The 14053-nt window shown below is 36.8% G+C and overlaps 1 long non-coding RNA gene across 3 annotated transcripts in view; it reads right to left on the reverse strand.

Moving 5' to 3' along the window:
- Positions 1 to 14053, reverse strand: part of LOC133272477 (uncharacterized) — a 165377-nt gene that overhangs the window by 125100 nt on the left and 26224 nt on the right. For all 3 annotated transcript variants that reach the window (XR_009744447.1, XR_009744445.1, XR_009744446.1), the window contains one exon: positions 10429 to 10689. This is a non-coding gene — a long non-coding RNA (uncharacterized LOC133272477). The remainder of the gene's footprint in view (positions 1 to 10428; positions 10690 to 14053) is intronic.

The raw sequence follows: 14053 nt of genomic DNA on the forward strand, positions 1-14053 counted from the left end.
AAAACTGAAAATGTCACAAAAGCCAATGAAATCTCCCTGGTAACATTCAGAAATAATATGCTTTGGATCATTCTGTATATTAAATGACAACTGTCAATTTAAAAAAGAAGTCCTCTAAAATCTTTGATGTATGACAATTTAGAAGTTGAAACACACTGTTCTTACCATTTAATATCTTTGAGAGAAAAAGCTTTTGACATATTAACTAATGTGAAGGAATAAGTGCTCCTCTCATTTTGCTAACACAGTACTGGCCTGCACTGAGTAGCTTTTTGTGGTAAATGTCATAAGAAGCAAGGTGATATATAACTGTCTTATTTAGTTAAGAAGGATACACATTTATGGCTATTACATTACATAACAATAGAGAAAGGTGACGTTTTTTATACTAAATATTGTTCTATGTGAAGTATTCCTTTCAGTTAAATGGGCATTTGAATAGGCACTGATTGTCAATATTATCTAATCCATTTTTCCTTCTGTAGTACAGCATGATTCCGAGGAAGCTGTCAGTGTCTGAATGTGCAGCCATTCCAGGATAAAAGGTCTGTTGAAATGCATGTTAGTTGCCCTTTTCTTGTGATTTTTTTTGTTTGTTTGCTGTTTTTTTTTTTTGTTGTTGTTGTTGTTTTATTGTTTTTTGTTTTTTTTTTTTTAAATCATCCACAACCTCTAGCTTCAGGCATCTGGCCTACGTGGCTCCCAGGTAGCTGAGGAAATCACCTAGCAGCGCTGGGTGGCAATGCTGGGCTCGTCGCTTCAGCTTGGCTCCCAGGTTCTTCAGCTATGGAAGATGCTTCTTGCTACTCTGTGAGACCTCAGCAGCTAAGGCAATGTCTCAAATCCATGTGCCTTTGACTGGGGAACAGCTGAAAGTCTCCTGTTTTGAGGATAACTCAATGTTGTATCCTATCAGGTTTGCCTATGTAAAGACTTCTATTGCTGCTGAAGCAATGGAATTCGGCAAAGACATTTAGACAAGTGCTGACCCTGGGAATATCTAAGCCATAGATGACCAAATAATATGAAGCTAGTTCAGCAGAAACATTTTAGGGTCTGAATTTTGAGTTGTCTAAATTCACACCCTGTAAAAAGGAAGATCGTGTATCTAAATAAATAGCAAGCTTCTCAGGATTTTAGTTGTCTTTAATGAATAGTATGCATTCTAATTGTTAGGCACAGCGTGGCTGGGGTTTTGTGGCCCTGGAAAACCTCATATTGAAGGATTACACTGCTCAGTTGTTGTGAGAATATGTTTGAAGGTGATTTAAAGACAAATCTGCCCCCAAAAAGGAAAAGTCCTAAACAGTGTAGACCTCACCAACTGCTGCCGTTGGACACTTGGGAAGAGATTAGCTCCTGAACCTCTTTTAATTAACAGTATAAACACAGGCTAGGAATTCTGCTGTATATTGCCTCAGATCAGCTGTGGACTTTTTTTTCAGTTACTTTGCTGAAGAGCAGACCACAGGTCGACCATAGCAAGACTGGGAAGCATTATGAGGTCCTTCAGTAAATCCTTATAATAATGCTGTAGTCACTGGAATAAAATGAAATAACAGATGAGAGGATGGTGCCATGGTTGTGAAGATGGCAATAATCATGATCTGGGAAATCTTTCTGGCCCCAAAAGCAAGAGTAGAAAACAGAAAACACTGATGTTGAAACACTACTTTCAACAAAATGTATTTGAAGATGCAGATTTTTCTGCTGTGAAAAACTGGGACATTGGGACCCCATTCAATTAGACAAAGGAGCTGCACAGAGTGGGCTCCATCTCACAGGTGGGATAGGTACTGCCTTGGTTGAAGACTAGATGGAGCATCTAAAATAACATTACTAATGTAAGACTTTGTGTTGACAAACATGATAGAGATCTAAGCTATATATATCCCAGTAGAACCTATAAAGTGCAGAAAATTCATATAAGCAGCAGGAGGAACAAAGCAAAAATGTGTACCAAACAGAGCTATAAACAGGATAGCATTTTTAAGTTTTATACAAAATAATCCGCATATATTGCAGAAATTTCAGAAAGCTGAGGTGGTAAAACTGCTCACAATGATGTTGAAAGAGTAGACTTAATAGATATTTCTGTCTTGAATCTGAAAAAGAGAAATTATATATTTATGTGCGTATTGTATGAATAATTGTGTTTTTTTTCATTGTTTGGCAACCAAAGTAATATATTTAATTTCAGACAAATCCAAACATTTTTTTTAAATTAATTTTCAGCATATACACAAAGAACCTATTAAATTCCATTTTCATTTGCTCTCAGTAGCCTTTGTTTAAGTAGGTATAACTTGGAAGAAGATGTTCAGTCCAGAATTCCTTTATTTCAGTGCTTAAGCCATTTACTGAGAGACAAGAAAACAGGGTCACATTCTTATTCCTAGACAAAAAAGGAGGAGGTTTGAACTTTCCTTTCCTATTTCATGGGTGACCGATATCTTGACATAAAAGTGTAAGAAAGCAAAACTCCTTTCTGGTTTTGGTATGACATTTAAATCCTGCCATACCTATTTGCCTTACCACAGTTCCGGTTCATTCCAGATACTTGAATACATTCAAGACCAATGTCTTTAGGTGAGTTAACCATTCCAAGGTGAAAAAATGTTCACCATACTTGTATCTCATATAGGTAATAAAGAGGATTACCCATTAGTAATCAAAATGGGTGTTGAACAATAAAACTAATGATAAACAGTCTGAAATCAGCAGCATTGGATTACTGGCATATAAGAATTCCTAAGAGCAACTGGAGAAATGTTCAGTACATTGATGATAATTTTGAACAAGTCCTGACACAGAATCATAGAATCGCAGAATCATAAAATCATAGAATAGATAGGGTTGGAAAGGACCTTAAGATCATCTAGTTCCACCCCCCCCCCCCGCCATGAGCAGGGACACCTCACACTAAACCATATCACCCAAGGCTCTGTCCAGCCTGGCCTTGAACACTATCAGGGATGGAGCATTCACAACTTCCCTGGGCAATCAGTGCCTCACCACCCTTACAGTAAAGAACTTCCTCTTTATATCCAATCTAAACTTCCCCTGTTTAAGTTTTAACCTGTTACCCCTTGTCCTATCACTACAGTCCCTAATGAAGAGTCCCTCCCCAGCATCCCTATAGGCCCCCTTCAGATACTGGAAGGCTGCTATGAGGTCTCCACGCAGCCTTCTCTTCTCCAGGCTGAACAGCCCCAACTTTCTCAGCCTGTCTTCATACGGGAGGTGCTCCAGTCCCCTGATCATCCTCGTGGCCCTTCTCTGGACTTGTTCCAACAGTTCCATGTCCTTTTTATGTTGAGGACACCAGAACTGCACACAATACTCCAAGTGAGGTCTCACGAGAGCAGAGTAGAGGGGCAGGATCACCTCCTTCGACCTGCTGGTCACGCTCCTTTTGATGCAGCCCAGGATGCGGTTGGCTTTCTGGGCTGCAAGCACACACTGAAGCCGACCCATGTTCATTTTCTCATCAACCAACACCCCCAAGTCCTTCTCCACAGGGCTGCTCTGAATCTCTTCTCTGCCCAACCTGTAGCTGTGCCTGGGATTGCCCCAACCCAGGTGTAGGACCTTGCACTTGGCATGCTTAAATAATACTATAGAAAGTAACAAAACAGACCCCTTCCCCTGCTGTCACTCTTTTGCAAAACAATACAAAGCTGACATAGGATGTTTCTTCTCTGATTCCACAAGAACTGGTAGCAGATGAATGATTAAAAGTTTTTTTATTAACAGTCCAGAAGCTGGTGTGATATTACTCCTGGAAGTGTTTATGGATAAGTCAATGGTAAACAACAGAGAGAACACTCTGGAGATGGAAAAGATTGCTTAGTAAACTAGGTTATTAGAAATAGGGTGCTTTAATACAGCCCAATCCTAAATTACCTTTCTAGAAACAATGATGAAATCCACGAAACTGAATAACTGAAAGCAGAGATTTAAAAATATGGAGAATTCATACTAGACAAGCAACGAAACAGTAGCTCAGAATAGGATGGTACAGCAGTCAGTGAGGGGAGAAGAGAGGTGGTCTTTCTGGTATAATTTGGAGAGGACCATGCTGGAGTACTGCATGAACTCTGCAGTCCACGTTTTCAGAAGGACACTGGAGCTATTGAAGAGGGTAGAGAGGAAATGCAGAAATGTTTCAAAAACAGGAGAAAATGCCTTCTGGTGGGAGGTTTAAAGAGTTGGATCTTTCTGTTTATGAGGCAGAAGATTGAGAGGTGACTTGCTTATGGCATATATACCTTCTGCGGCAGAAAATAATGGATATGAAAGGACTCTGTAATCTCGTGGAGAAAGGCATAATAAGAACCAAAGGCTGGAGCCTGAAGCCAGATGAATTCAAATTGGAAATAAGGCACACACTTTTAATGCTGATAGCTATTAGCTATCAGAACACATTATAGAGGGAAATGGTGGATTTTCCATCTCCTGAGATCTTCAAGTCAAGATTAGATGCCTCTCAGGAAGATATACTTTAGCTGCAGAGAAACTATTTGGCTCAAGGTGGGGATAACAGTGTAAAAGGTAAGTGCCTGTGATCGAGAAGAAAGCAGATTAGATGATCTAAGAGTTTCTTTCTGCTTTTTACACTACAAAAATTTGAAAACCTGCAGTATGTAGCTGGGAGTTAATCTGAGTCCTCCACCCCAGATTTAGCCCAGTCACAATACTGGTGCATTGAAGTGAAATTCATACCCTACCCTTCACTCTTTTATATGCCTTCGCAGGGGTTTACCCAGAGAGAAGTCAGACTTATTGCTGTTTGATTTCCTTCAGGATTCTGTTAAGGCAATGCTCCATGTTGCAGAGATTAATGGAACAGATGCAAAGATCTGCCTCTACCGCTCAGACTTTCATTCACACTTAAATTCTATAACAGCTCAAAAGAGACACCACTGTCTCTGGCATGCACTAGGATTGTGACATGGTGAAATGCAAAAAGCTTGTGTTCACTGTACCTCATAGTAACATTATTATTTATATGACTTTGTTGTCTTCACTTGTAAGCCACTGGTAATTACTGGAAACTCCTTGCTTCATATGTGAGCAAAGGTGACAAAGAACAGTTTTCTAACTTGTGGCATCCACAGATAGGTACAGGAAATGCTGGAAATCTGTTATTATGTTAACTGACATCATTTGTGAAAGGGTGCTCTGTAATCCATGTGGGGAAACAATACAGGAATATCTTTTGGCTGATCTTGGCCTTCTATATCAGACAACTAGTATAATTTGGAAAGGGACTCGTATTTCAAAAGACCACAGACTAGTGGTGACACTAACAACGAAAGTAGGCAGCACTGCAGAATCTCAGTTTTGATGAAATGGCATTCATTTATCTCAGATATTGGCTTAAAATTACTGATTTGAAGCCTGATTTTTATAGTGATGAGGGAAACAGAAAAAGGATGCACAACACAGGGTAAGTAGGGGAAAAAATGAAGGTAAAAAGATTGGTTTAACAGGGAGAGAGGGAAAGAAAAAGTCTCTGCATATTTACAAACAAGTAAGATGAACAGATGAAACTATGGTACAAAAGGACAAGTTTATGCACAACAGTTCTGTGGACTCTTAATGCATGAGTAATTTTATTTAACTTGAGATGTCTGTGTCTGAAGTTGTCACCATAGATTCCCTCTACTGCCAATGGAGAGAAATAGGTGCTTTTAAAACATGATTCAGCTGACCTGTTTTAGCCATCTACTTCAGGATTAGATGAATCACACTCTAAAAGTGCCTATTTCTCTCCATTGATTATGAAAAGAGTCCAGGATGACAACGTCAGATGTAGATATCTCAGTTATAGATTTTTATATTTGGTCAGATGAAACCCACTATTAGAACCTATAGATTCTGACACATCTTCACTTTTTTCCATAATTTCTTATTGAAAAAACAACTAGCATGGAGAAATAGAGGAGATACACATACATTTGTATCAGGTGCAAATTACTGTAGAATGGCTAGAAAATTGACATTATGTGTGTCAAATGTTGACATTTTGATGAAAAAAAATCTACTCCCAGATATTTCAGCTGAGAAAGAAAATATTTCTATGCGGAAATACTGACATGTGGCCTCATGGGAGTGACAGGCTGGTGCTTCAGACTTCCAGCCTTCTCTACAGGGCAGAGTCTTTACCTGGACTATGTTTTCCAAGATTCAAATTCACCCTAGTTCCTTCTTGTGATCTGGTGGTGCCTCTTGGGCTCACCATGGTGATGACAAGTCACAAAAGAAGCACCTAGCCAGGCAGCCAGAACCAGTCAGAGGAGACTGGGAACATGAGATAGCCAAATTACACCTTCTGCAAGGTGTTAAAATGGCATACATTTAACAGAAGTATATGAAGTTTTGATGGAATGACAGCAAGCTAATGTTTTAAACAAACAAATGATATTTTCAAAAAAGAGAGGACAGTTTGGAATCAGTAACCCGACTTCTCAATGTTCAGACTGATTATGCAGTCTTGAAGGAAAGCTGAATTATGGTTGTACACTTATTCCTTATTTTGCTGTTGTATTTCAATACTCTTTGTAATCCCCTCACACTTTGATAGGCTTATGATCATATTTTGCATTCCTCCTTTCCCTTCCCTTCCCTTCCCTTTTTCTTTTTTTTTCTTTTTTCCTTTTCCTTTTTTTCTTTTCCTTTTCCTTTTCCTTTTCCTTTCTTTTTCTTTTCTTTTTCTTTTTCTTTTTCTTTTTTTTCTTTTTTCTTTTTCTTTTTTCTTTTTCTTTTTCTTTTTTCTTTTTCTTTTTTCTTTTTCTTTTTTTCTTCTTTTTCTTTTTCTTTTTTCTTTTTCTTTTTTCTTTTTCTTTTTTTCTTCTTTTTCTTTTTCTTTTTTTTTCCTTCCTTTTTCTTTTTCTTCTTTTTATTTTGCTTCCTCTCAATCTTTATTTTTCTCTCTTTCCCTCTTGTTGAGGAACTGTGGATGGCATTGATAAACTTAATACTCATTTTACCAATATGTGGTGAGCAAATGATACTTCCCAGTATGGAGAAGAGCACAGGAAAACAAAAAAATTAGATCTGCTTTACAGATTATCAAACCAAACTTGGGTGCAAAGATATGCATAAGTTAAGTTCAGAAATATCTTTGAAGATAAAACTTATACATAACATTTCTAGAGAAAAGACCATGTTGAAATTACAGATCTGTTGAGTTGCGTTACTCATGTACATAAAATAGTAACCTTTGTGAATGGTCTAAACAAAGTTTGCTGTTCAAGAAGCCAGAGATTCTGACTTCTAATTCAAGCTGGAGAGAACTGAAAGGGAAGAAAACTAATTTCAGTGTTTCCTTGATGCAAAATTTCAGATTTATGAAGGAAAAGAGTGAAGGCTGAAGAGCCTCTGAGGTTTTGAATTTCCTCTAGACAGCTCTGCTGATGATGCATTATTTGTGAATAAAACTAAGGGAGAGAAGTAGGCTACTCTTATTTTCATTTGAAATTTAAACTCATCCATTTACAACAGTATATGATACAATGTAAGTAAAATAAGACTTTAATCATATATATATATATATTGCACAATCAAAAACTATGATGACATCGTCAAGAATTTTTTTAAAAATTATAACATTTTAAAATCTTTCACTTTTTAAGTATGCACAGTGCTTTGAATTTGATTATAATTTCACATATTATTTATTTTTACAGATGTCATGTGCCATTTTCCAAAATATTTATTCCCTCTTTCTAAATGTCCCTAAATTCCAAAGCTGTCATAGCTTTTCAGTTCAATGTCTTCCCCATAGGTGGTCCTTTAACCCAGCTATATTTTCACTCATGAGAGTGAAATCCTTTAGCAATACAGCATGAAATTCACTGTGCAGAGCAACAGTCTCATCTCAGAATTTTTAGTTGTGCTTAGGCACCGAGACTGTCCTGATCTCTGTTCTACCCATGAAGATCTCCATTTGATTTATTTTTACTCCTTTTCTGCACTTGTTTCCATTGCCTGACTCCTTACCTCTGAGGGTAATGGCTTTCTACCTACTTCCCAAATACCCATCCCAGATTCTTTTCCTAGCCTGTTCCTCTTCCCCTTCTTATGATGTATCTGCTCCTCGCTCTCTTTAATAAGATCTAATCTATTTAATTTGTTCCCAAGTCTTCCTTTTTTTTTCTTTTTTCACCATAATTTAATTTGCTGTAACCCAGCTAACAAACTTTTTGTAACTCTTAATATAATCTTCTTCATCTAGCCTTCTAATGCATCCTATAACAAAAAGGTCTTGGTGACCTCTTCCCTGGCTTCCAATTATTATATATATTTCTGTGGTCCTATATAATTATTAACCTATTAGGCAGAATTTTTAATTTCTCCTCCCAGTGCCAGTCTTTCTTTTGGTCTCACCACATTAGAGTATGGTGGCTCCCTTCTCCATGCCAGCAAGAAATCCTCAGTACAAAAAAGGAGAGCAAGGCTCCCTGCTCACTCTCCCCATACTACATCATAGTGGTGAGAAATAACTAATTCCCTGCAGGTTAGGGGCTGACTGACTGGGAAGCAGCTTTGCTGAAAAGGATCTAGGGAAAAGCAGACTAAACATGAGCCAGCAGGGTGCCCTGGTAGCCATGAGTCCGCTCTTGGAGGCTCTCAAGACCTGACCCAACAAAGTCCTGAGCAACCTGAATTCTGAATTCAGTGTGACCTTGTTCTGAGAAGGTTGGACTAGAGACCTCCTGAAGACCCTTTCAACATACATCATTCTGTAATTCTGTGAATCCTCTGTTGAAAATGATGTCCCTAAGTTCCTCAGTAGTCCAAGCTAGAATGGGTTTGGATTTATATCAATGTTATGCATCCTTTTATATTTTCAAGCCTTTGCTCTCAGGCGCAGAAGACATGGAACACTTCAAAGGAAAGACTGCCAGAATTTTTTCAATGTGTACAAAACAAGATTATCTCCCTGGACTCATTGTTGGATACTACTGAGTAGTTTTATCTGAAATATTTGAAAAGAGGAAAATGAAGTCTGAGGCAAAGTGAGTGTATAAAAAATGTCTGATTTTCAGACTCTTGCTGGTCAGCCACTGGTGCTACCAAAGCTGCTGTTAATCCATCATGACTACGGTGAAAGTTCAGCCCCACAGCATCAGCTAGACATCACATGTTGAAAACCAGGCGAGTTGCCAGACACTAGTTCATTTTTAGTGGGAACGCCACAGTTTGGCAAATCAAGCAGTAAACCAGAATATACTCTATTTTGTCATCTGTTCTTAATGGACTATGTTGTTTTTTTAAGTGGTTTTGTATGGAATTAATAATTCAATGTATTGCCCAGTTGTAAAAATTATGCCTGGTATTAAAAGTAATCTTATAATTGTATTTCTCCCCTCCCTCCATCCTCCCCCCCAAAAAAAGAAGTTTATCACTGACCCATTTTAAGGTTTTCCTCTGAGGTTCTGTTGATATTTTCAAATAAGCACCGCTTAGCTAAGAGATGAGTGGTGACATGTAACAAAGTTAGTAGAAAATTAAGACAATGCTACACCTATTCATAAAGACACCACCAACAAGAAAAAGGAAACTGTATTTTTTCATATTTTTTTAAAACAGAAAGTGGAAGATAGAGCAATGCTGATTAAGCTTGGAAGGCAGAGGTTTCTTAGAGAAAAATGCTTAATAAAAAAACCTGAGCTGTAGAACTTATTGAGTTGTAACATGATGGAAAATGGAATATCCAACTGAAAAAATGGAATATCTAACTGAAATAAAAGCTAAAATACAATAGCCTAAAGGCGTAGTTTCCTAAATGAACCCCACAAATATTGAAGAGAAAGGGAAAACGTAGGAAGATACTTGCCTGAGTGCATCTGAATGGTTATCAGACAGAGTGTTGATTAAACTTGTAAGTGATATCATAAATTATCTGTATATATGGAAGATCCTTTGGGAATCAAGAAACTATGTGCATTCTAAGCCTGACAGTTGATGTCGACATTTTCATTTCATATTTTCTGAAGAAGTCAAAGAAAAGGTAACCAGTTTGTAACGTGTCTGGAATGGGCAGAGTTACAGCAGAAGAACCCAGATAGATCTACAGATTAACATGCATGAAATTTTCAGGTCTGGAATAGGAAACAGACTTCATTATATTAGAAAGCGGCACATGAGAAACACTTACAGAGTCCTGAAAAGAGGAGTGAAAACTGGTAAAACTATCCTCAGAAAATCTGATGGATTTATGCTAACTTGAGGTTGCCACATTGATTCTGCCATAATATTTATTCAGCTTCAAAGCAGAAAGACTCCATCAGAAAAGTCTCTATGTATGATCCTTGTTGTTTCAGCCCATTTATGTGTGAGGTGCGTGATGTCTTCTTGTGGAATTTCTGTTTGAAATATAACTCAGCAGAGTTCTGCTTATCCACACCAATATCTTACACATTACTGACTCACCTCACTCCAGAATGAAGGTTTGTTTTCAGGGTAGTAGCTGCCATAGTCCTTCCTCACTGGGAATTTCCAGGTGGCCACTGACATTGATTAGGTCTTGTAGTTCAGGAGTATTGGGGCAGAGGTAAGCGATGGCATGCTTTGCCTCAAGTAGATACTCTTCATGTAACCATTCACACCACTGCATTTGCTAGCCAGACCACCATTTCCTGAGGCCTGGATAAAAATATTTCCTCCACCACAATGACCCTAGGGGAATAAAAAAAATAACAAAACAAAACTGAACTTTCCATACAGACCTTTTATTTTAAACAGCCAGTGTTGTATTTCTGCCAAACTTAGAAGGTGTTTTTGATTATGTAGCTTTCAACTACCATGGAATTAATATAGAAAAACTTGCGTTCTTCAGGGAGCTCTGTCATACATCTGCAAAATAAGGTTCTTTTTATGTACCTACACATTAACATTGACATCCACTCCCTCATTTAATTAACAACATTTGAATGTCATTTCTTTTCATGTAGTAATTGTATTTTTTATTCCTAAACTGATCTCTTATTTCAGATGGAGATACAATTGGAAAATGTCAAGATTTGTGCAGAAAAAAACAGTAACAATAAGAGTTTCCTTTTTTCCTTATCGTTTTTGAAATCTAAATCTGGACTTTTCTAGCAAGTTTTGAAAAAAAAAATCTGATGTGGGAAATGAACCTCCACAGTTTGGCTTGAGGGGAGAACTTTCTAAATTTTTTAATTTTTTTCTTTCAGTGAGTTCAAAGCTAACCTGCTGGGTCTGGGAACTTTCATGTCTTTAGGACCCTGGTAGCAACTATAAATAGTTGTGGCTGTTAATGCAGGCACGCACGCTGGAGAATCTACAGCATGTATTACATGTCTACCAAGGAGTTGAATTCCAAAGAAGAATTTAAAACTGCCTTAGTAATGCTTAACTTTAACAGCCAGATGAAAGATATATGGTGGAGGAATGCAATCCACTGTTCACTAGCTACTTAAATTTCTTTAATACAGCTGAAAAACTCATGAATAGTAAAGTGAGTCCTGGGTTATGTGTTCTGGTATATAAGGTATTCCTCTTGATTCTGGTAAATGATGTCCATGCAGTTATTAAAATACACGGACGTGGTTAAAGGAGAAAGTGTGGTTAGATCACAGGGGAATGGTCAACCTGTTGGAAGGGTACCCTTTGTTCATAACTTCATCTAAAGAACCATGAGACAATGTGTAAATAGTTGGGTTTGTTTTTTTTTTTTTGTTTAAATCAATTTAAATATGTGAAAGGCAATCCATCCATTTAGGAAACATATATGTGTGTACAGACAGAAAATATTGTGTGCTTTTTTTTTTTTTTACTTTACTGAAAAATTTCATCAAGTTAAATACTGTAACAGTTACAGCTGATAACTTTTCAGTAAGCCTAATCTTTATTAGTAATTTGTCTAGTGATTAATATATTAGTATAATTATCATACTAAGATAGCAAATGAACTTTGCAGCTGGAAGAAAAACAAAATTTTTAAGTATATCTGGGATAAGGTACCAAGACATATCTCAAAAAATCCCTTATAAAAATATATAATTTATTCTGATCACTTTTTTCTGTAATTAGTGAAATTATTTAATTAATAAGCTTATTTTTGTGTGAGTTTTCCTACGAGTGGAAATTTCTAAATGGCAATTATAACATAACCCTTTTGAAGAAATTTGGAAAAGCAGCAGGAAGAAAGACTTGCAGCAGATATTTTTAACTAGTTGCATGCATTTAAAAGAAGAAATATAAATTCTGAATGGCTGTACGAGCAACAGGAAAATGCAAGTTATGCTGGAGGTTTATTTCCAGCTCAAATCCTGGCATTTTTGCTAGTATATATTACCTTTCTCACCAATACCCAAATTCATTTGCCTTGAAAAGAAGACATTTTGGCTGTACCCTGAGGAAAAGCATTTTTTGATCAATTAGGTCAGAAGAAGCTTCTGTATTTTTGAAGGAAAAAAATAAGGGGGGGGGGGGGAAATGTGAAAGCATCTTACAGGTACTAGATTATCCCTTTAATGCCTCCATTAATATTAAACAAATCCTGCAAATACAGTGTCTCGGTTTTGGAAAATATATTAATTGGGTGTATGTCAGGAATAAAATCCAGGAACTCACTTTTAATATTTCTTAAATCAAAAGCTTCTTGTTCTTAACAGCTAACCCATTTAGATATTCCTTCCCTCTCCCCCTTCCAAAAGCCACCTCCTTCAACTGGCTGCTGCACTCCAGTGCTGCCTGTATAGGTTACCAGCAGTGAAATGTATCGCAGCCATCCACATCAGTGCTACTTCCACAAATGACTAAAAACTACACAATTTTTCTTAATGCTCAGAACCACGTTTACTACCAAACACTTCTGGAAACGGCAATTAAGTGCCGAGTTTTCTTTGGGGATCCAACCCAAAATATCATTCAAAAGCAAAAAAAGATTCTGAATGGGGTCTTTTTCTGATTTGATATAGTTTCATATAAATCACAAACGTCTAACTGAAAATAATGATATAAACTCAAGCAAAATCAGTTAATTTTATTACAGATTTTTATTACAGATAATTTATAACTCCTTTGGCTAGTAATACATATTTTGGACATTGCTAAGTGATAATATTCTATTTACTGGTAAAGGAGGAAGTACATAACTTGAGGAGACAAATCTCCTAATACCTTAAACCTGAAAATAAGTTTTCTTAAAAGTACTCCTATGAATAGACACACTTAAAATCAATGAAACTACTCATGTGCATAAATTTAAGCATATGCAAAAGTACTTCAAGACAGGAGATTTAGCTCTTAATTATTTTAGGTCACTGAAAGAAATGGAGGCCACAGTTTCTCCCAGAACAGGTGACAAATCTGCTTAAAAAGGTAATGTGGACGTGGCAGAAGGAAACCATGTATAAGCAGTCTCATCCAGGAATACATAAGCAGACTGATGCTGCTGTAGAGGATCTGGCTGGGGAATGACTGATCTAGGTTTTCATATTGCAAACTATTTAGAGGAGATATCCTATACAAATTTTAGGGACAGATCAGGGACTTAAGGTAACTGCTGGATGCATAATTCACTCCAAAAAATTTGTTAGACAAACCTCACATTCTTTTTCTATTTGTGAACTGCACAAGAACAGTTTATGACTTTCTTAGATTTATTATTCAGAATTATTCCCTGAATGAAGGTGTATCATTTATGAGCACTTCACTGCAAGTGCTTGATATTCAAAATTTGGCATTCAATATTGTTATGTTGGTTAGTCAGAGCAGAACATGTTGCATGTTGTGTTTCTCTAAGTAGGTCAGAGTCAGGTTTTCCATTGTAAATCATGATATTTCAGAATTCAAAACTCACTTTCTATTCCCATTTTTTCAGTAATCAGAAGACATCTCAAACATTCCAGTTAAAGGCACATTTGTTCAAAATTAAAATGTCATTATTTTCATAGAATTATTTTGTCCTATTATGTCTCTATTTATGTTCTATAATGTTTCTACTATGCAGCTATAACAAAAAGGTTTATCAAAATATATATCATCATTTAAAAAGAACCCCAACTAACGGGGA

This window comes from Pezoporus flaviventris, unplaced genomic scaffold, assembly GCF_033815535.1.
Source record: "Pezoporus flaviventris isolate CSIRO_AGI_PZ_B2104156 unplaced genomic scaffold, CSIRO_AGI_Pfla_v1 ptg000030l, whole genome shotgun sequence".
Taxonomy (NCBI): Eukaryota; Metazoa; Chordata; class Aves; order Psittaciformes; family Psittacidae; genus Pezoporus; species Pezoporus flaviventris.